Source organism: Eubalaena glacialis, chromosome 11 (assembly GCF_028564815.1).
Source record: "Eubalaena glacialis isolate mEubGla1 chromosome 11, mEubGla1.1.hap2.+ XY, whole genome shotgun sequence".
Taxonomy (NCBI): domain Eukaryota; kingdom Metazoa; phylum Chordata; class Mammalia; order Artiodactyla; family Balaenidae; genus Eubalaena; species Eubalaena glacialis.
Window position 1 is genome coordinate 46638899 of NC_083726.1, and position 22457 is coordinate 46661355.

The 22457-nt window shown below is 37.7% G+C and overlaps 1 long non-coding RNA gene across 1 annotated transcript in view; it reads right to left on the reverse strand.

Annotated features, from left to right (window-relative positions):
* The window catches only part of LOC133100413 (uncharacterized), a 133497-nt gene that overhangs the window by 107482 nt on the left and 3558 nt on the right, over positions 1 to 22457 (reverse strand). The window contains exon 2 of the long non-coding RNA XR_009702485.1: positions 1776 to 1865. This is a non-coding gene — a long non-coding RNA (uncharacterized LOC133100413). The remainder of the gene's footprint in view (positions 1 to 1775; positions 1866 to 22457) is intronic.

Below are 22457 nucleotides of genomic sequence, written 5' to 3' on the forward strand. Positions count from 1 at the left end.
GACTCAGGTTTGTCTGATTCTGTCATCCAGAATGCTGAACCACTACCCACCTAATCTTCAAGGCATGTCTCTTCCCTAAAAATACCTCTCAAACGCTCCTCTCCTACAGTGCATGTACTTCAAGACTAAAATATTTGGACATCCGTCTCCATTCTCCCACTGTTTCTTGTAAATCATCTTAGCTCTTTCTACCTTCGGTTTTTTAAAAATGTGCCTTTGCTTCTTCAAGGTATGTTTGATTCCCCCATCACTCCTTACAGCCTTCCTTATTATCCTCATCTATTGACCTCCCCATCATTTCTCGAGATCCACTAAGGACAATGGAAGTCGAGATAAATCGGTATCAGTGTGGGTGATTATCCAACAGCCCCTTTTCCACTGCTGAGACCTGACTCAGCCTAAGTACCCAAGATTCTGATACTCTTCTGCAAACAGAGCCTCCTAGACTTGCATACAGCCCGCTCCCTCATGCCCATCAATGTTAATGATTGACTTCTTTAAGCCCTCCAATTCCTGACCCCTCAATTTCCTTCTTCTCTTTGGACACCTCTTGACTTCACTTTCTTCCCTATTGAGCTGCAGCTTCCAAGACAACTCCTCTGCTCGTACACCTCAGCAGCTAAAGGTAGCCGAGGGAATCACACCACGGCACAGCTTACTGCTATGTTCTGACTTCCAATCTCAAATGGACCTTCAGTGTTTCTGGGCAAGACTTTCCTATTCCTTTTTTTTGTTCTATTTTCCCTCCCATTCCCTGAGCGGCTATTCTAAGCCTTCATCGCTCTAATCAACCCTCACCCACTCCACCACCACACACACCATCCCCTTCCAAATCATCAGAAAACCTTATCTCCTTCCTATTTCAAAGAGAAAATAGAAGCCATCAGTCACAAACTCTGTACCCCCAAAATTAATTCATCTGCCTCTCCTTCCGGAATAAATGTCACTTCTCTTATCTAAGACTGACCCCTTTGCCTCTGGATCTCATCACCTCTTACCTCTTCCCTTTTGGCTCCTGTATCTTCAGCCTTTCTCTCTCCCCTGGTTCCTACCTGCAGCAATTAAACCTGCTCTAGTGTAATAAATAAGCTAGTGTACATGGACTTTTCCTCGGACACTCTTTGGATCAGGAGTGTTTTTTTTATTTTCTCCACTGGAATCCTACTGTTCTTTACAAGCTTGGCTCAAAAATTCCCTTGGTTCTATGATCACCCCTAACTGGAACATATCTATTTGAATTTCCATAGCATTTTGGGGTACCATTCTTAGATCACTTACCCCATACTATAGTTTATGCTTCCTTTCTTTGGGTGTCTTTCTTTCTTTCAACAAACACTTTCATGTAGCACTTACAATGTCCTAGATGCTGTTCTAAACACATTTTAAAATATTGACTCAAAAAAAAAAAAAATTGACTCATTTAATATATCAACCATTACAAATATTCACTCATTATCTGTATATACTTTGCTATAATTATATCATATATTACATCATATCATATATCATATCATATAAGTCCTTGAAGGCAAAACTCGTAATGATATACCTTGGCCTCTCTCTATTATACTCTCCCAGACTGGGTGGGCACCTTGCCTATAATAGGGCATTCAATATGTTTTCCAAATACAAAAATGCATGGAAACAACTTGGGCATCATATAATCCTTGTACCAATGCCAAAAACACCATACTCTGCCTTATTGTATAAAATGAAGACATATCTCACATGGTCTTTCAATTATGATGGACAAAATTATATGTAGTCATATTTACCTTTGAAAATCTCTTAGAAAGTTGCCACATGGTTGAAGGCCTTCGTGTTATCCTTCAATAACTCTAGAAAACCCAGTGTTCACTCCAGTGCTGCAAGAGATACATATCTGTTTACTGAGTGCCAAATGAGATCATTGGTTTGCATCTTACAAGACAAATGATGTAGCTTTAAATCCTAGAATCACTTACAGCTGGTGAGATGTCACACAATGAGAAGCAGGTGAAAACTGGAAACTGAATCAACCAATAGAACTAGATTCCTATTCCCTAACCCACAATCATATATGCTTATAAAGTGTAATGGCAGGTAACCTTGCCCAAGTTTCTCGTGCTGACCATATCTCATTGAATCTGAACACATTAACTGTAAAACATGTAGTTTTGTTTACCATTAAGAAATTTAAAATACTGCCAATTCACTATGTCGTGCCATCAACTGTAAGAAGAATCCCAATATTAGAAATGTTAAAATGTGTATCTTAGAATCAATAAGTACAGTATTAACATTTTTAAATCAAACTGTAAGATCCTCAAAAGCAAAAAAAAAATTAATTTTATGTACCCTACAGAGCCTTGTCCAAAGTAGGCAATCTTTTATCAAATTTGATCAAATATATGTAAAAACCAGTTGAAATTCTCCTAGTGAGTTAGGGACCATCTCTTAATCTATGAAGAGTCATAATGAATCAGCATCTTGTAACGTTACTAGAATAAAATAAGTTCACAGGAAATTTCAATCAAGCACTGTTAGACTGCACCCTGCAGGCCTGCAAACCTTGTACTTGCCCAGACACGAAACTGAAGAAAGAGCCCAGAGAGAGTGACAGAGACATCAATGGTTTATTGGACAGGGACCTTACAAGTCAGAAGCAAGCAAAGTCCTGGAGCAACACCCACTCTATACAGCAGACAGCAGGCAGGACACAGCAACAATCTTCTCAGCGGGAGAAGGAGGCTACCATTTACAGGGGGAATTGACATCAGGTTGACTCATCAGTTACCAAGGAAACCAGTACTGGGGCAGGGGGCAAGCATGTAGGCAGTTACTGATTAAGCCCTATGATTAAGAGGATTGGATAGTCCTATTAGTTAGGTGTAGGTGAAGCAGGCCCTGGTCAAGCAGGGGATGTACAGAGAGCAAGAGAACAGCCATCTTGAGTGGCCTGACCATACAAATGCATAAGCAGATTCCTCTTTATTACAAGTAAAAAACCCAAAGCTTAAATCATTTTGATCCCCAATATCCATTTGTAAGCAAGTGTAATCTCATTAAGATAAATCCTAAAAACAGTACGGAAAATAAGCAACAGGTTCCCTGAAAGTTGTAGGTAGAACCAAAAAACTGAGAAATCAACCAAATTCACCATCTTTACTATTTATATATGAACTGCTGGGGTTGGGGGCATTTCTGCCTTTCTCCTTGTGTCTCTGCTCTGCCCACAGGGGTAACTTCTGCCTGTGCTTCCACCACTGTCCTCTCCCTTACTAGCTGAATTCTCCAGAGCCCAACTAAGGCATAAAATGTTACAGATGAGTCAGAGCCTGAGGCAGACCCTGGATCCATTGCACAAATGGTCAGGATCACTAAAGTGAAATTAGAGACATTAATTCCCAATTAGTGGCCGGGTGAGTCAGACTGGGTCTGCCCTGCAGGTCAACTATCAAGTGAGAGGGAATTGGGAATCTGCTTTTAAGTTTCCCAACCTAAGTCTTGTGGTGCAGCATTTTAGACAGAACCATCAGGCAACTGCTCGGATATTATTTTCTATTTAAATACAGTTCTTAGTGTCTGTGTTCCCTCTTTTGGAAGCCCTAGGAAAGAGAATACTAAATGATAAATTCCAGCAACAGAAACCCCATCCAAAATCCTTACAGTGAACCTCCTGTCCCCACCCCCATAGCCTCCTCTACTGCTTTGGTGTTGCCATATAGTTCTAACCATTTGGGTCCACAGCCATTTAATCTCGGTCCCTAACTTGCTATTTTTTTGCCTTCATACTCAGCTGCCATGCAAGTGAAGACTGGGAAAAATTCCCTGAGCTTATTCTAACATGGGAACAGCCCTGACCCTCATACACAGAAAATAAGTGAGAAACAAGTCTCATGCATCCAAGTCATTTAATGATGTTAAAAGAAATTTGACAGATAGATAGATACATCGATACATGGATACATACATACATATATATGAATTTTTGGTGGAACATGGAGTAAGAATTTTTTTTAAAGAAGAAAAAATGAGAACTATTCAGAAAGTATGTCCCGATCTTCAGTGAGTAAAGATTTATGTACATATATATGAATTTTTGGTGGAACATGGAGTAAGATTTTTTTTTAAAGAAGGAAAAAATGAGAACTATTCAGAAAGTATGTCCTGATCTTCAGTGAGTAAAGATTTATGTCAAACTTTATTGTTGTAAGTCTTATATTTTCTTGGCAATTTTGCTGTGTATCATTAACCCTACAATATCTGCTAAGATAAAATTTAAATAGGGCATGTTATATCACTTTATAGACATAGGCAGGACTTCATTGCTCCTAGGAGCTTGGGCTTCTAGAGATGAAAAGGACATGAATGATCATTAAATCCACTCCAAACATTTTATAGATGAAGAAACTAAGATGGAAGGATTGTCTGTGATGCATTTAGCCACTGATTAAGAACTAATGCATTAGGCAACTGAACTTTTACTAAAGGACCCCAGCCACAGAGCCTGATCAGAGTTAAGAAATAGAATGAGAAAAAGAATTTTTATTCTTTCGTTATTTGTATGAGGGCAGGGTGTATTGGGGGAGAATGGGGGGAAAAAAGCATAGAATACAGACAAATGGAATGCTAGCAGGGACACTTGAAATACTGCCCAAAGAAACATTCTAAGAGACAGGGCGGCCCACATAGTTATTGTTTAATAAAACCAGCTTGATATTTCAATATAAAAGCAAGAATGGCTGAAAAGTGAGTAAGCATCTCATTAAAACCACTCTTAAATTCCACTTTCAGGCCTCATCAGAATATCAAAGGAAACAGCACATTTTTTTTCATTTATAAACTATCAGATATTCTTTTACAATCATCCTTAATCTATTCTGAAAACCTCCAAGTCTTCTCAGTGCAACTTTATCAGATATGTATCCATAGTCCGCATCTTTACATGCATACATTCAAATATGTATCTAAATATATGAACTACTGTTGCAATTTTGTGTTACAAAAACTGAATAGCATAATGATGCAGGTTTGAGTGGGGTTTTTTTAAAGGCTCTTATATTTGTATAGACATCTACACAAATCACATGGGCTTATCTTTCTGAAAAAAAAGTTTTAATCCCTCAGGTACTCTCCTCTTAACAGAATCAGCTTAATTTCATTTGGCATTGTCCTTTCCAGAACTGCAAATTCAATGAACGCAGCAGGTCCTGATCTTGGTTTTAACAGATGGCCTCAACAACATGACAGTAATAGCATCTGACATGCGTTGTTTCAATGATCTCTTTTACTCTTGGGAAAGTATGGAAGCGTTAGATCCCGTGTGTTCCTTCAGATTGTTATTTCTGGCACGCTCTTCTTGGCATATGTTATGATGAACCATTCATAACAAATTAAATTTTCATTAAGGTAAAAAAAAATCTTTATAATCCATAAGCCTACAATTTGTCTTGGTTCCCAAGGTAACATATTCTGTGCAAAGGGGCCAGTTTTACAAATAATTGAGTGTGGGGCTGGCTTAGATTTATTTTTTAAGAATTGGCTGTTTTGCTAAAGGGGAGGGGGAGAGAGGGCAGATGGGAAAAGCCTAGAATCCCAGTAATGGAAAAGAAAGATATCTGCAAGATTCGTGGTCTTGCTCGCAAAGCATTTTTGCGGGGACACAAAAATCACAGGATCCCAGGACACACATCAAAAGAGGCTAAGCCACATGATACCACATGAATGGCACCACATGGGCTGGATATAAAGACCAGCTGGAGCAGGCAGAATTCCTGTACCTTTAAGGTGAGCTTTAGAGTTGATTGTAGCTGTAATTAACAGCTTCCCCTAACTGTGCAGTAGAATTTTCCTGAAGGACTCAGTGGTTTTACTCACTGGCAGGTTTAGTAAAATGGGATTTCAGGCAGCACAGTGCTTTCAACTCAAAGTAGCTAAATCTAGTTAAAGCAGAAACATCAATGATTTTCAGTGAGCGTGCATCATAGAAATGTCTGAGCATCATAAACCACTGCTGATTGCTTCTTTCAGAAGCAAACTGCAGCTAAATGGGGACCAGAGGAAGCGAGAAACCTAACCTAGGCCTCTCTCCTCCTGAGCTGACATTTAAATCCCATATAATTTTTTTTCTGATAATAATATATTCAAGCCTACTTAATAAATGGTAGGCTACTTTATTTCCAATACACACTAGAAATATTGGTCACCATTTGGGAAAGAATTTGAATTTAATTCTTTACCTCGCCTCACCTTGAGCACAACCTTCACTTCAGTGATATTTCAGAAACTGCATGAGACAGAATTTCTCTTACATGAGCTTTTGCTATAAGGCACTTCATTAGACCCTTTCTACTGAAAATTGAGTTCAACTATTCACAGAGAGAATATACAAATGTGTAAACTGAAGTCCAAAATAGTATAGAATAAACAAACAGGTTTACTGTTGAATATCTTATTATAATGAGTATAAAGTATTAAGTATGCTTATGAAGTAAACACTTTATACTTTCCCAAGTAGTTTCAGATAGGAACCTAAGGAGGAAAGAAAACTGAAGAGAAAAAAAAAACAAAAAACCAAAAAACGGTGAACACAATGAGAAACAGGAGTTTGGCAAGAGTTTCCTCTGCTCATCTGCTTAACTAAAAAGAAAAGAGGTTAAAAGAACCCATTAAAAGTGGCAGTAACAAGACTGTCACTCTATTGCAGAGCAGCTGCAAAGTATTTCATTAGAAAGGGAAGTTCCAAGAATCGTATGTGCGTGAGATTCAGGACTTCATAGATGCTATCAAAGAACTCACAGAAATGAGGGGTTGTGAAAGAAAGAGGAGATTCAAGCAGCTGAGGGCATCACGATAAGTACACACTTGAGAAAGAAGCATCTGTGATGGAAAGAGCAGCCCGTTCTGGAACCAGCAGGTGGTGCAAGGCTGAGAAGAGTCCTGAGATGCGAGTGTCCTGAAGACTCCCTGTAACACTGTAGCCTCCAGTTGCTTCCACCCCTTGGAAGAGGGCAAACTTCTTTGGACAAGGTCCAAAATGAACCCACCTTTGTCAAAGTCGGATCTAAAGTAAATAGTTCTGTAGGAAATGTTCACTGTATTCATTTGAAAACTCACATGCGGAAAATGGTATGACATAACCTCATGAGATTAATTTTGTAGTAGCTATTTTCACTGACAGAGAGAATCGACCATTAGTTTAAATAGAACAATAATTCTTTCTTGAAGTAGATCTGGGTAAGAAACTCTAATTAGCCTTCTGAGATATTGAAGCCTTGGTAAAATAAATTTGATATAAAATATGTACTTCTTTCCAAAAGAACCAGTTTTCCACTAGATACAAAGAAAATCTTGATTAATTTATAAAAGGAGATTTTGAACAGACCCCATTTTCTAACCACAATGCAATAAAGGAAGTCAATAACAAAGCCAGAACCACTTAGCTATTTTAAAATATTCTCCTAAACGAGTTTGGATCATAAAGGAAATAAAAATTATGATAGACCATTGAAGGAAAACCACCAAAAAATAAAAATGACAATCTTGATAGGGTCAAACAGAAATGCTATCAATTTTAAAAGAAATAATAAGTCAACTAAGCATTCAGTGTAAGAAACTAGAGGAAGAACTTATCCAGAATTGAGTTCTGCTCCTACCTGGAACTTAATCCTTTCCCCTCTTCACCATCTCAGTAGATGGCACCACCATCTACCCTGCTTCAGCCCCAAATCTATGTGACATCCATGATTCCTCTTTTTTCTATTGATTGTAACTCAAATTCATCTACTCCCATTGCTACCTCCACATACCAATGCCCATCAACTCTCACTTGGACGAAGGCCATGACCTTCTTTTACTCTTGCCCACCTAGAAGCCACTCTCCACACTGTGGCCAGGAGGTTCTTTTGGAAATATAAATAAGACTGTATCAGTGCTATTAAAACTATTCAATGGCTTCCCATTGCACGCTACTAAAATCCAAATTTCTCACCAAGATTTTACCTCAAAGACTGTAGACAGAGATCTGTAAACAGAATTTGACACACAGGTATGTTTTATTTGCCCTAAAGAGTATTTCAAAAGATTTTTAGTGTATTGCTAATGTTTGAAAAAAGAGGATATTGCACATTAAAACTGGAAATTTCTAAATTTTCTTGAAAAATTGAAAAATATATCTAAACTGGACCCATGTTTCCATATGGTGAGTAATAACCACAGTTCCTACCACCCCACCTTGTCTCTAGACCTTAGTTTGGGTATCAAGAGTTCATCATCAAGCAGGCACAGTCTCTTTTTCACACCATAGTCGTGAACATTTTTCTCTATGTAAGTACATTTTATCACGTGAGAAAATGAAATCTGGACAGAGAGAACCACGTGTTTCTTACCCCTGGGGCATTTTGTTTATTTATGACACCTGTTCCAAAACTGGATTGAAATGGAATGTCTATATGTTTTTTGATAATACACTAAACAGAATCTTCCAAATCTCCAGGTGTTCAGGGGAATTCAAGTATTTGGCATCACAAAGAAAAAGAAACTTCCAGGATAAAAACTCACAGGGCTAATGCAAGGGTTTTAACACAATATAACAATGCAGTGACATCTCTTGACATTATATACATATTAATATGTATTCATTTCCATTTCTACATGTAGCTGCTGGGGGAGAAAATGGTCTGTGGTCTACAGATTTCAAGCTCCTGGAGGATGGGGTACATTTTATCCCTGACCCACCTAATCCATTTGTAGCATCTTTCAAAATCTCCCTAGACACAAAGCAGAAAGAAAAGGTAATAAAAATACATTGTCTTTAGATAGGTTTTCTGTGAAATAGTTGGAAGAATCTTACAACAAAAATTACATGTATTCTTGTGTCTCCATAAGGTAGGTAGACAAAAAGCTTTTATCTGCAATTCAGACAGGATGAATAAAGGTGTTAAGCGACTGGTCCATGCTATGTTTCTGGCTAAATTTCAGTTGACTCTCTGTAATTATTTCGCTTTTCAGGTGGCTTTGGAAATTTCTCCTCCTCTATCCCAGCAGAGCGCTTCCATTGTCTTCCCCACTCCTACCGCAGGGCTAACAGGTCTGTGATCGTCGTAGGCTGCAAGGCTGTCATTAGCCTCCCCCAGTCCATCACCTCACTTCTCATCCAAAAAGAGCTTCAGAATAGTTGGCTAGAGTTTCCTACTTGATTTTTTCCTTTTTTTTTTTTTTTTGGCTTTACATGCTCTGGTTTTCCTGACCTAAGGCTGAACATGTAAAATTCAACTGGTACCCAAAGAAACAGTATGATACATTCAAGCATCCCTCTGTATTTGAGGCCTTTGAGGCCATTTTGGGCACAAATCAGATTTTCAACAACCCTCAAATACAGGAAACCAGTGCTTCCCATTTAAATTATCAGTCAACCCATGTTTTCAGCTCAAGTGGGATAGGAGAGGTATTGAAATTTTAATTCACTCCTTTTCAGTCAATCCCTGTAAATAAAATTACAGTCATTTCTATCATGTTGGAAATAGAATAACCCTACAAGTCAAGAGGGCTGAATTTTGGACCCCACTCTTCCATAACTTGCTAGTTGACAAAGTGGAAATAGCACTAACGGTGCTGTCTGACACAGAGGAAGTTACTTAACTTCTCTGACCCAGGTGTAAAATAAAGAAAATACTATTATTTCACATGGTGGTTACGAGGATCAGATAGATTTGCTTATAAAAAGGAATTAATGGGTGGTATTCAATAATATTAGTCTCCTTTCCTATAAAATGAGGGAGTTGAATTTGGTGAGCTGTAAGTTCTCCTCCATTTCTAATATTTTATGTTTCTATTATTTTTTTCCTGGGTACTATAAATTGTATATCAGCCAAGTTCCCTCTCCTAGCCTCCAAGCTACCCAGCCTCTCAGCTGTAGACTCAAAATAGCTCCAGGCTCCGAGACTCAATGACCAAACCTCCACATTGAACCCTATTTTCAAGAACTGAATTGCCTCCTGATTTCCTGCCTTGTACCATATTCCTCTGGGAATTTAATCGCATCTCTTCCCTCCCATTCCTCTCAGGATGTGCAAGCCATCCCTGAGCCCTATTACCATGGCCTGGTCAATAGTACTACCTACTGTAAGTCCTCCCTGCATCGACCACCTGCCGGCTTGGACACTCACTGCCTGCCTGCTGCCAGTTTGAGAGCCCTAAGCCACCAGCCAGGACATCTGTCCTCAGACCATGGCCAGGCCTCCCAGATACCAGCTACCCACCTGCTGGCCTGCCTCACAGTGCTTGCTCACTGTGTGAAAGCCAACCCTGTTCTCTCCGGCCCAGCTGAGCTGGCCCACCTGTGGGTCCTGCACCATCAGCCAAAACCTGACCTAACATGGACGTGGACACTGATATTAACACAAGGATATAATATTATTTCTGAAACGAGTGCATGTTCTTTATACATTTGAGATGAAGTGTCTTAATACCTATATTTAGTCTATTTTGCAGCTCACTTTTTATTATCTAATTTGTTCATTAATTTGTATTTTTATGGAGGTAAAGCATATATTCAGAAAAGTGTATGAAACATAATTGCATAGCTCAATGTATCATCACAAAGCAAACATATCCATGTAACCAGTTACCAGGTGAAGAAATAAAACACCAGCAGCCCAGAAGTTTCCCTCAGGCCCCTTTCCAATCACTACTCTTCACTCCTCAACCAAGACAACTACTATCCCGACTTCTAAACCCACAGTTCCGTTTTGCCTGTTTTTGAATGTTATATAAGTGGAATAAGACATTATATACTCTCTTTAGTCTCCCTTCTTTTACTCTATATTCATAAGATTAATCTATGTTTGTGTGGTTGTAGTTCATTCATTTTTATTACTATAAAAAATTCCATTGTATGAACCTACCATAATTTATACATATGTTTTACTCATGATGGTTATTTGGGTTTTTTCTTGGTTTGGGCTATAACTAATATTACTGCTTCGACTATCCTTAGACATGTCATTTAGAGCACATGTGCTTATGTTGCTGTTGGGAGAATACTGATTGCGTTATAGGGTACACATATCTTCAACTTTAGGACACAAATACCAAATTGTTTCCCAAAGTGGCTGAACTAACTTATATGCCTACCAGCGGGGTGTGAAGATTCCTGTTGCATCATCACTAACCCTTGGTATTTTTTAAGTGTTTTGAATTTTAATATTCTGATAAGACAGTACTATTATCTCATGGTCTAATTTTCATGAACAAAAATTATTAATTTTAATGTAGTCTAATCTATTATATTTCCCTTTTTAATTGCTCATTTGCTGTCCTCTTTAAGAAATCTTTCCTCATTTCAACGTTATAAAGATAGTCTCCTATAATATACTCAATAACTGCATTGTGCATTACTGTAGCCACCAGCTACATGTGGCTATTTAAATTTAAATTTCTACCAACTAAAATTTTTAAGGAATAAAAATTCAGTTTCTCATTCACATTAGCAACATTTCAAGGGTTCAACTGGCACACAGGTCTAGTGGCTACTGTAAAGGCCAGCACGGTTATAGAATATTTCTGTCATCACAGAAAGTTCTACTGAATAGTCCTCTTCTAGAAGCTTTATTATTTATTGTTTTACTTTTTCATATTTATGCCTATAACTCATCTGGGATGATTTCTGTGGGATCTAGGATATTGTTTTCCATATGGATAAACAATTGACTCAGCACATTAATTGAGAAGACTATTCTTTCCCTGCTGCACTATAATGAAATCATTGTCACAAATAAAAATATATGTGTGTATATATATATATATATATATATATATATATATATATACACATAGACATATATGCAATCTGTATATATACATATACATATATTTTTATTTATGACACTATGGAATAAAATGAGTCATCCTATCTTGTTCTTCAAAGGAATCTTAGCTAATTTTGGTCCTTGGCATTTCCATATAAATTTTTAAATCAGCTTGACACTTTCCACTAAAAAATAATTTGAATTTTAATTGACATTTCATTGAACGTATAAATCAATTTGGAAAGAGTTTTCATATTTATTATATTGAATCTTCTAATCCATGAATATGGCACATCCATTGAAATATTTAGGCCTTCTTTAATATCTCTCAGTAATATTTTATATTTTTCTGTGAAGAGTTTTACACATCTATTAGATTTACTCTAGGATTCTTAATACTATTTGATGCTACTGGATTATCCTATAATCTTTTACTGTTATACAGAAACATTGTCAATTTGAAAAATTTTGATGATGTACCTAGCAACCTTGCTAAACTTATTTTTTTAATTCTACACACATGATCATATGCAAATAATTCTTATATCTTTTATTGCTTTTTCATGACTTATTGACTTGGTTAAAGCTATAGTGCATGAATCTGTTGGGGGTCTCCAAGAGTACCTGCAGGTTTTATGACTTCCTAGAAGGACTCACAGGATTCGGTATTTAGTTATACAAGCAAAAGGATACAAAGCAAATTCAACAAAGGGAAAAAGCACAAGGGGTGAAGAATGGACTAAACCAGGAACAAGTTTCAAGAGTCTTCTCCCAGTTGAGTCAAACAGGACATGCTTAATTCCTCCAGCATTTCATTGTGACAACACAGAAGAAGTGTTGTCCACCAGGGAAGCTCATTAGAGCCTCAGTGCCCAGAGTTTTTATCCCAGACTGGTCCCATAGGTACTCTGCCAGGCACGTACTAAAATTCCAGATTTCCAGACTAACCATGTTGTCTGTACAAACAGTTTAGGTCCACCATTCACTCTTGTCAGCCAGGGAATGGTGGGACTACTCCTGAAATCCAAGTTTCCAGCTGCTAGCCAAACACCAACCTTGCAAGCAGGCCTTTCTAAGGATAGCATCTCAGGCCTGCTAATGTTAACTATTTTGTACAATGATTGAGAGTGACCAATAATAACTCCTTTTTTGTAATATGCTTCTCAGGGTTTATAATTGTTTTGCAAACTTCATTTAAAAAATGGAAAGTATCTCTCCTTTTCCTTAATCTGAAAGAGTTTGTGTAAGATTGACATTATTTCTTATTATCTTCTGGAATAAACTAGTGAAGTCACCTGAGCTGGAGTTTAATCTGTGGGAAAGTTTTTAATTATGGATTCAATTAATTTAATAGTTATGGGACTATTCAGATTTTATATTTCTTTTTATGTTGGTGTTAATCAGATTTGTTCTAGGACTTGGGGCATTATCATCATCATCCCATTTATAGATGAATAAAATGAGTCAACTAATTTGCCCAACATTGCATGGCTAGTAAGTAGTGTCACTGGGATTTCAGGCTATAAATTCTACGTCCAGAGGACATGTACAAAACCATTATATAAACCTCTTAAAAGCAGGTTTTATATAGCAGAACTTCATTAAAAAAAAAACTCATAAACTCTAAGTTTAAATAATCAGAATTTCCTAGGGACTGGTGTTCTCTAGATACAAGTCTGATGTGTTTGAACACACATTATGACATCATTTTAGGTTACTGAGAAATATTCTAAAGCCAGTACATTCCAAACTTAGCAGACAGTTTGAGATATTGTGTCAAAAATACGTATTACAGGGCTCCATCACTGAACTACTAAATTAAAATCTCTGTAGGCAGAATCCAGGTATCTGTGATTTTGAAAATTCTCCCAGTTATTGTATATGCAGCCAGACTTGTAAAGCATTGCTTCAGAGCTAATGAACGTAGAAGTCATGACTGATAAGTTCATGTGCTCAGAGTATTAGCTAAAATAAATCTTGTTCCTGGTTCACAACCTTGGACAATGCCTCTATCCCTGGCCAGTGTGTCTCCCCAGATGCTTGCTGCTCCTCACATAGAAAACCAAGTAAGGCTAGAGATCACTCCATCCAAACTCATTGCCAATAAAGGTCTGTGTCTCTTCCTAGCCTTATAACAGCACCAGCCCAGAAGAGCAACAAAATCACAACTAACTGCTGAACAATCATTGACAGGAAGACACTGGAACTTACCAAAAAAGATACCCCACATCCAAAGACAAAGGAGAAGCCACAATGAGATGGTAGGAGGTGTGCAGTCACAATAAAATCAAATCCCATAACCACTGGGTGGGTGACTCACAAACTAGAAAACAATTACACTACAGAAGTCCACCCACTGGAGTGAAGGTTCTGAGCCCCACGTCAGGCTTCCCAACCTGGGGGTCCAGCAACGGGAGGAGGAATTCCTAGAGAATCAGACTTTGAAGGCTAGCGGGATTTGATTGCAGGACTTTGACAGTACTGGGGGAACAGAGACTCCACTCTTGGAGGGCACACAAAAAGTAGTGTGTGCATCAGAACCCAGGGGAAGGAGAAGTGACCCCATAGGAGACTGAACCAGACCTACGTGCTAGTGTTGAAGGGTCTTCTGCAGAGGCAGGGGGTGGCTGTGTCTCACCTTGAGGACAAGGACACTGGCAGCAGAAGTTCTGGGAAGTACTCTTTGCATGAACCTTCCCGGAGTCCTCCATTAGCCCCACCAAAGAGCCTGTACGCTACAGTGCTGGGTTGCCTCAGGCCAAACAACCAACAGGGAGGGAACTCAGCCCCACCCATCAGCAGACAAACAGATTAAAGTTTTACTGAGCTCTGCCCACCAGAGCAACACCCAGCTCTACCCACCACCAGTCCCTCCCATCAGGAAGCTTGCACAGGCCTCTTAGATAGCCTCATCCACCAGAGGACAGACAGCAGAAGCAAGAAGAACTACAATCCTGCAGGCTGTGGAAGGAAAACCACATTCACAGAAAGACAGACAAAATGAAAAGGCAGAGGACTATGTACCAGATGAAGGAACAAGATAAAACCCCAGAAAAACAACTAAATGAAGTGGAGATAGGCAACCCTCCAGGAAAAAAATTCAGAATAATGATAGTGGACCTCGGAAAAAGAATGGAGGCAAAGATGGAGAAGATGCAAGAAATGTGTAACAAAGACCTAGAAAATTTAAAGAACAAACAAACAGAGATGAACAATACAATAACTGGAATGAAAAATACACTAGAAGGAATCAATAGCAGAATAACTGAGGCAGAAGGACAGATAAGTGGCCTGGAAGACAGAATGGTGGAATTCACTGCTGCGGAACAGAATAAAGAAAAGAGAATGAAAAGAAATGAAGACAGCCTAAGAGACCTCTGGGACAACATTAAATGCAAAAACATTAGCATTACACGGGTCCCAGAAGAAGAAGAGAGAGAGAAAGGACACGAGAAAATATTTGAAGAGATTACAGTCGAAAACTTCCCTAACATGGGAAAGGAAACAGCCACCCAGGTCCAGGAAGTGAAGAGAGTCCCAGGCAGGACAAACCCAAGGAGAAACATGCTGAGACACATAGTAATCAAATTGACAAAAAATAAGACAAAAATTATTAAAAGCAACAAGGGAAAAACGACAAATAACATACAAGGGAACTCCCATAAGGTTAACAGCTGATTTCTCAGCAGAAACTCTACAAGCCAGAAGGGAATGGCATGATATATTTAAAGTGATGAAAGGGAAGAACCTACAACCAAGATTACTCTAGCCGGCAAGGATCTCATTCAGATTCAACAGAGAAATCAAAAGCTTTACAGACAAGCAAAAGCTAAGAGAATTCAGCACCACCAAACCAGCTCTACAACAAATGCTAAAGGAATTTCTCTAAGTGGGAAACACAAGAGAATAAAAGGACCTATAAAAACATACCCAAAACAATTAAGAAAATGGTAATAGAACATACATATCAATAACACCTTAAAAGTGAATGTATTAAACGCTCCAACCAAAAGACACAAGCTCACTGAATGGATACAAAAACAAGACCTGTATATATGCTTTCTACGAGAGACCCACTTCAGACCTAGGGACACATACAGACTGAAAGTGACAGGATGGAAAAAGATATTCCATGCAAATGGAAATCAAAAGAAAGTTGGAGTAGCAATTCTCATATCAGACAAAATAGACTTTAAAATAAACAATGTTATGAGACAAGGAAGGACACTACATAATGATCAAGGGATCAATCCAAGAAGAAGATATAACAATTACAAATATATAGGCACCCAACATAGGAGCACCTCAATACATAAGGCAAATGCTAACAGCTATAAAAAAGGAAATCGACAGTAATGCAATAATAGTGGTGGACTTTAACACCTCACTAACACCAATGGACAGATCATCCAGACAGAAAATTAATAAGGAAACATAAGCTTTAAATGACACAAAAGTCCAGATAGATTTAAGTGATACTTATAGGACATTCCACCCGAAAACAGCAGATTACACTTTCTTCTCAAGTGCACATGGAACATTCTCCAGGATAGATCACATCTTGGCTCACAAATCAAGCCTCGGTAAATTTAAGAAAATTGAAATCATATCAGGCATCTTTTCCGACCACAACCCTATGAGATTAGAAATCAATTACAGGGAAAAAGACGTAAAAAACACAAACACATGGAGGCTAAACAATACGTTACTAAATAACCAAGAGATCACTGAAGAAAACAAAGAGGAAATCAAGAAATACCTAGAAACAAATGACAATGGAAACACGATGATCGAAAACCTATGGGATGCAGCAAAAGCAGTTCTAAGAGGGAAGTTTACAGTAATTCAGTCCTACCTCAAGAAACAAGAAAAATCTCAAATAAGCAATCTAACCTTACACCTAAAGGAACTAGAGAAAGAGAACAAACAAAACCGAAAGTTAGAAGGAAAGAAATCATAAAGATCAGAGCAGAAATAAATGAAATAGAAACAAGGATCAATAAAACTAAAAGCTGGTTCTTTGAGAAGAAAAACAAAATTGATAAACCATTAGCCAGACTCATCAAGAAAAAGAGGGAGAGGACTCAAATCAATAAAATTAGAAATGGAAAAGGAGAAGTTACAACGGACACCACAGAAGCACAAAGCATCATAAGAGACTACTACAAGCAACTCTATGCCAATAAAATGGACAACCTGGAAGAAATGGACATATTCTTAGAAAGGTACAACCTTCCAAGACTGAACCAGGAAGAAATAGAAAATATGAACAGACCAATCGCAAGTAATGAAATTGAAACTGTGATTAAAAATCTTCCAACAAACAAAACTCCAGGACCAGATGGCTTCACAGATGAATTCTATCAAACATTTAGAGAAAAACTAACACCCATCCTTCCCAAACTCTTCCAAACAATTGCAGAGGAAGGAACACTCCCAAACTCATTCTACAAGGCCACCATCACCCTGATACCAAAGTCAGACAAAGAAAATTACAGGCCAATATCACTGATGAATATAGATGCAAAAATCCTCAACAAAATACTAGCAAACAAAACCCAACAACGCATTAAAAGGATCATACACCATGATCAAGTGGGATTTATCCCAGGGATGCAAGGATTCTGCAATATATGCAAATCAATGTGATACACCATATTAACAAATTGAAGAAGAAAAACCATATGATCATCTCAATAGATGGGGAAAAAGCTTTTGACAAAACTCAACACCCATTTATGATAAAAACTCTCCAGAAAGTGGGCACACAGGGAACCTATCTCAACATAATAAAGGCCATATATGGCAAACCCACAGCAAACATGATTCTCAATAGTGAAAAACTGAAAGCATTTCCTCTAAGATCAGGAACAAGACAAGAATGTCCACTCTCGCCACTATTATTCAACATAGTTTTGGAAGTCCTGGCCACAGCAATCAGAGAAGAAAAAGAAATAAAAGGAATACAAATTGGAAAAGAAGTAAAACTGTCACTGTCTGCAGATGACATGATACTATACATAGAGAATCCTAAAGATGCCACTAAAAAACTACTAAGCTAATCAATGAATTTGGTAAAGCTGCAGGATACAAAATTAATGCACAGAAATCTCTTACCTTCCTATACACTAACAACGAAAGATCAGAATGAGAAATTAAGGCAACAATCCCATTCACCACTGCAACAAAAAGAATAAAATACCTAGGAATAAACCTACCTAAGGAGGTAAAAGACCTGTACTCAGAAAACTATAAGACACTGATGATGGAAATCAAAGATGACACAAACAGATGGAGAGATATACCATGTTCTTGGATTGGAAGAATCAATATTGTGAAAATGACTATACTATCCAAAGCAATCTACAGATTCAGTGCAATCCCTGTCAAATTACCAATGGCATTTTTTTACAGAACTAGAACAAAAAATCTTAAAATTTGTATGGAGACACGAAAGACCCCTAATAGCCAAAGCAATGTTGACGGAAAAAAACAGAGCTGGAGGATTCAGACTCCCTGACTTCAGACTATACTACAAAGCTACAGTAATCAAGACAATGTGGTACTGGCACAAAAACAGAAATATAGATCAATGGAACAGGGTAGAAAGCCCAGAGATAAACCCATGCACCTATGGTCAACTAATCTATGACAAAGGAGGCAAGGACATACAATGGAAAAAAGACAGTCCCTTCAATAAGTGGTGCTGGGAAAACTGGACAGCTACATGTAAAAGAATGAAATCAGAACATTCCCTAACACCATACACAAAAATAAACTCAAATGTATTAAAGACCTAAATGTAAGACCAGACACTAGAAAACTCTTAGAGGAAAACATAGGAAGAACACCCTCTGACATAAATCACAGCAAGATCTTTTTTGATCCACCTCCTAGAGTAATGGAAATAAAAACAAAAATAAACAAATGGGACCTAATGAAACTTAAAAGCTTTTGCACAGCAAAGGAAACTATAAACAAGACAAAAAGACAACCCTCAGAATGGGAGAAAATATTTGCAAACGAATCAACGGACAAAGGATTAATCTCCAAAATATATAAACAGCTCATGCAGCTCAATATCAAAACAACAAACAACCCAATCAGAAAATGGGCAGAAGACGTAAATAGACATTTCTCCAAAGAAGACGTACAGATGGCCAAGAGGCACATGAAAATCTTCTCAACATCACTAATTATTAGAGAAATGGAAATCAAAACTACAATGAGGTATCACCTCACACCAGCTAGAATGAGCATCATGAGAAAATCTACAAACAACAACTGCTGGAGAGGGTGTGGAGAAAAGGGAACCCTCTTGCACTGTTGGTGGGAATGTAAATTGATAAAGCCACTATGGAGAACAGTATGGAGGTTCCTTAAAAAACTAAAAATAAATTACCATATGAACCAGCAATCCCGCTACTGCGCATATACCCAGAGAAAACCATAATTCAAAAAGACACATGCACCCCAATGTTCATTGCAGCACTATTTACAATAGTCAGGTCATGGAAGCAACCTAAATGCCCATCGACAGACGAATGGATAAAGAAGATGAGGTACATATATACAATGGAATATTACTCAGCCATAAAAAGGAACGAAATTGGGTCATTTGTAGAGACATGGATGGACCTAGAGACTGTCATACAGAGTGAAGTACATCAGAAAGAGAAAAACAAATATCATTTATTAGCGTATATATGTGGAATCTAGAAAAATGGTACAGATGAACCGGTTTGCAAGGCAGAAATAGAGACACAGATGTACAGAACAAACATATGGACTCTGCGGGGGAAAGCCAGGGTGGCGTGGGGAAGAGGTGGTGGTGGGATGAATTGAGAGATTGGGATTGATATATATACACTAATGTATAAAATAGATAACTAATAAGAACCTGCTGTATAAAAATAAATAAATAAAATAAAATTCAAATCAAAAAAAAAAAAAAGAGCACCAGCCCATTGGATAAGGGCCCTACCCTTATGACTTCATTTAACCTCAGTTACCTCCTAAAGGCCCTATCTCAAATACAGTCACAATGGGGGGTTAGCACTTCAACTTATGATTGGGGGGGGCACAATTCAGTCCAAAGCAGCTGTACTAAAAACAACATCAATTACACAAAAATAACAATGATCAACCTTTACTTTGTGGTTATATATGCCAGTGCCAAGTGCTTTATTTGCACTATTCTTGTAATCCTCTGGTATCCTATCTGGTAACTACCATTATGGTCCACTTTTTACATGTAAGAAAAGATCCCCCAAAAGATTAAATAATAAAAATCAGAACATGCCTTTCTCCTGATTAAAATTTTCCAGTGACTTCCTATTATTCTTAAAATTGTATCCAAACTCGTCCATGGTGTACATGGCCTTCCCCAATAGTTCTCTCTAGAATATTCTTCTCACAGATCCCTGCATGTTTGGCTGTTTTGTGAATCAAGTCTTAAGTGAAATACATCTTCTCAGACCTTGCAACTCTATCTAGTGCTATCCCTCCCAATTACCTGCCAACACAATGGCCTGTTTTTATTTTCTTTGTAACATCATTTCAAAGTATTTTATTTTATTATTTTGTGTTTATTTTGTTATATTTTTGTTTGTTTCACGTGTCTTATTAAAATGTAAGCATTATATGGATAAAAGCCTTGTCTTTCTTCTTCATCTCTTTATCCGCAATATCTCAAACCTGGCATAGAATGGCAACAAATTACACTGAATAAATGCACAAGTAGATGAATGCAGGAATGAACGAATGACTTGTCCATGATCACACAATTAAATAAATGATAGAACCTGAATTCTAAACTAGTCATTCTCATTTCAAAGTCTACAAAGTAATGTCTAAAAGAATTTATTCCAAAATTATACATCAAACTTAAAAACAAGGAATAGATTAATTCCTAGAAGAATTTGATTGAATAATAATTATAACCACCATTTATTAAGGGCCTACCCTGTGCCATGTACTGTGCTAAGGGTTTTTCGAGCACTGTATATTTAACCTTCAAAAACATCGTATAGCATCACTGATATTATCCTCCTTTTGCACTGAAGAAATTGAGGCTCATAGAGATTGAGTAATTTACCCAAGTCACATCTAACAGGTGACTGAGATCAGACAGAACCCAGGTCTGAATGTCTTTAGCATTTAAACTATTACACTCCATACCATAAAATTTGAGTTGTTTTCAAATAATGTGTCAAACTGTATATATTTCCTGATCTAAATATGTACTTACTTGATACTTCAAAAATAAATTTAGAACAATTTGTGTCAAAAAATAATATGTAAATTTTATCATCACTCCTGACACTGTCCTTGTCTTCAATTCTTTCCCTCGCTAGAGAAACAAGATGCTACTTGATGGTGAAATCTTCCCAGCACTAAAATCTAATATGTTATGTAGAAGCGCAGTTCCACTAGATAGAAATTATAGATGGAAGATGTCCAGAGCTAATTCATTGCCTTTTAAATGAAATAGCAAGAATGTCTTTGAAGGGACATTTATACCACCTAATAAGTAATCTCCCAAAGTGCAGTGTGTTAGCGATTATTAACCAGCACAGAGGTTAACCAGCTGAGGTTAATGAATAATGCTAATCTGAATCCATCTGCAGAAACTCCTTCCACTCGGGATTTTTTTTTCCTGGTTTTCTCTTGAGATGACTACTTACAAACTAAAGTAGAAACTAGAGACTTACAAAGAGTTATCAGACATCTACATTTAAACTTCTATGGATGCGGAATGCTGACCTAAACATGGGAATAACAGATCACAAAGATAGTCTTTTGACTGTGTCTTTTCCAGGAGCCTGTGGGTAGCAGACCTGGAAAACCAACTTTCAACAGAAGCAGATGAGTTATGATCTGTTAGATTAAAGAATCCTACAGGGGAAAGGAAACATTAAAAACATCCACAACTAAAACATCCTAAGCAACTCCGAAATGATGGTAAGAAAATAAGTTCATATAAATTGCTAAACTGGATAATATTCTGAAGCAAGTGAATAAAGCAGAGAGTAATTACTGCCACTAAAAAAAGGTTAGGGGTGGGGTGCAGAGTTTGAGAGCTTCCCACCGACAGCCTAAACTAGCATACCATTGTAGAGCCAGCACACAAATCTAACGCACCGGATTTCAAGAACATCAGAACATCGAGTAGTACCACCAATATGGATTTTTCTTCACACAGTTAAATTTTTCCAAACAAAAACTTATGTTTACCACTCTGTCCAGAGCTTTCACTTTTCTCCTTTAAACAGCTGGGGATCGAAGGATGAAATTCAATAATGCAAAAGTCCTTCAGGTTCTCCTGAAGAAATCTACAGCCTAGATCCAAATACCTCCTTATTATGTACAAGCAACGTAAAAAATCCACCCTTATTGAAGACAAGAGAAAGATTATGGAAAAGTGTTCCCAATCTCACGTTTCATTTGTACTTGTTGAGTGACTTCCTAGATGGACAAACTGGCTTCCCAGCTTCTGGTCAGTTCCCCATAGCTCTCCATCATGCCTGTCATTGTTAAAGAAGATTATTCCTCCTTAAACTCAAATACAAGCATATCTCTTGCCTGCCCCAAACCTCTGATGATGCCTATTTCCTACAGAATAAAGCTCAAATTCTCCAGCCTGGCCCCTCAGACCCTCTCCAATTT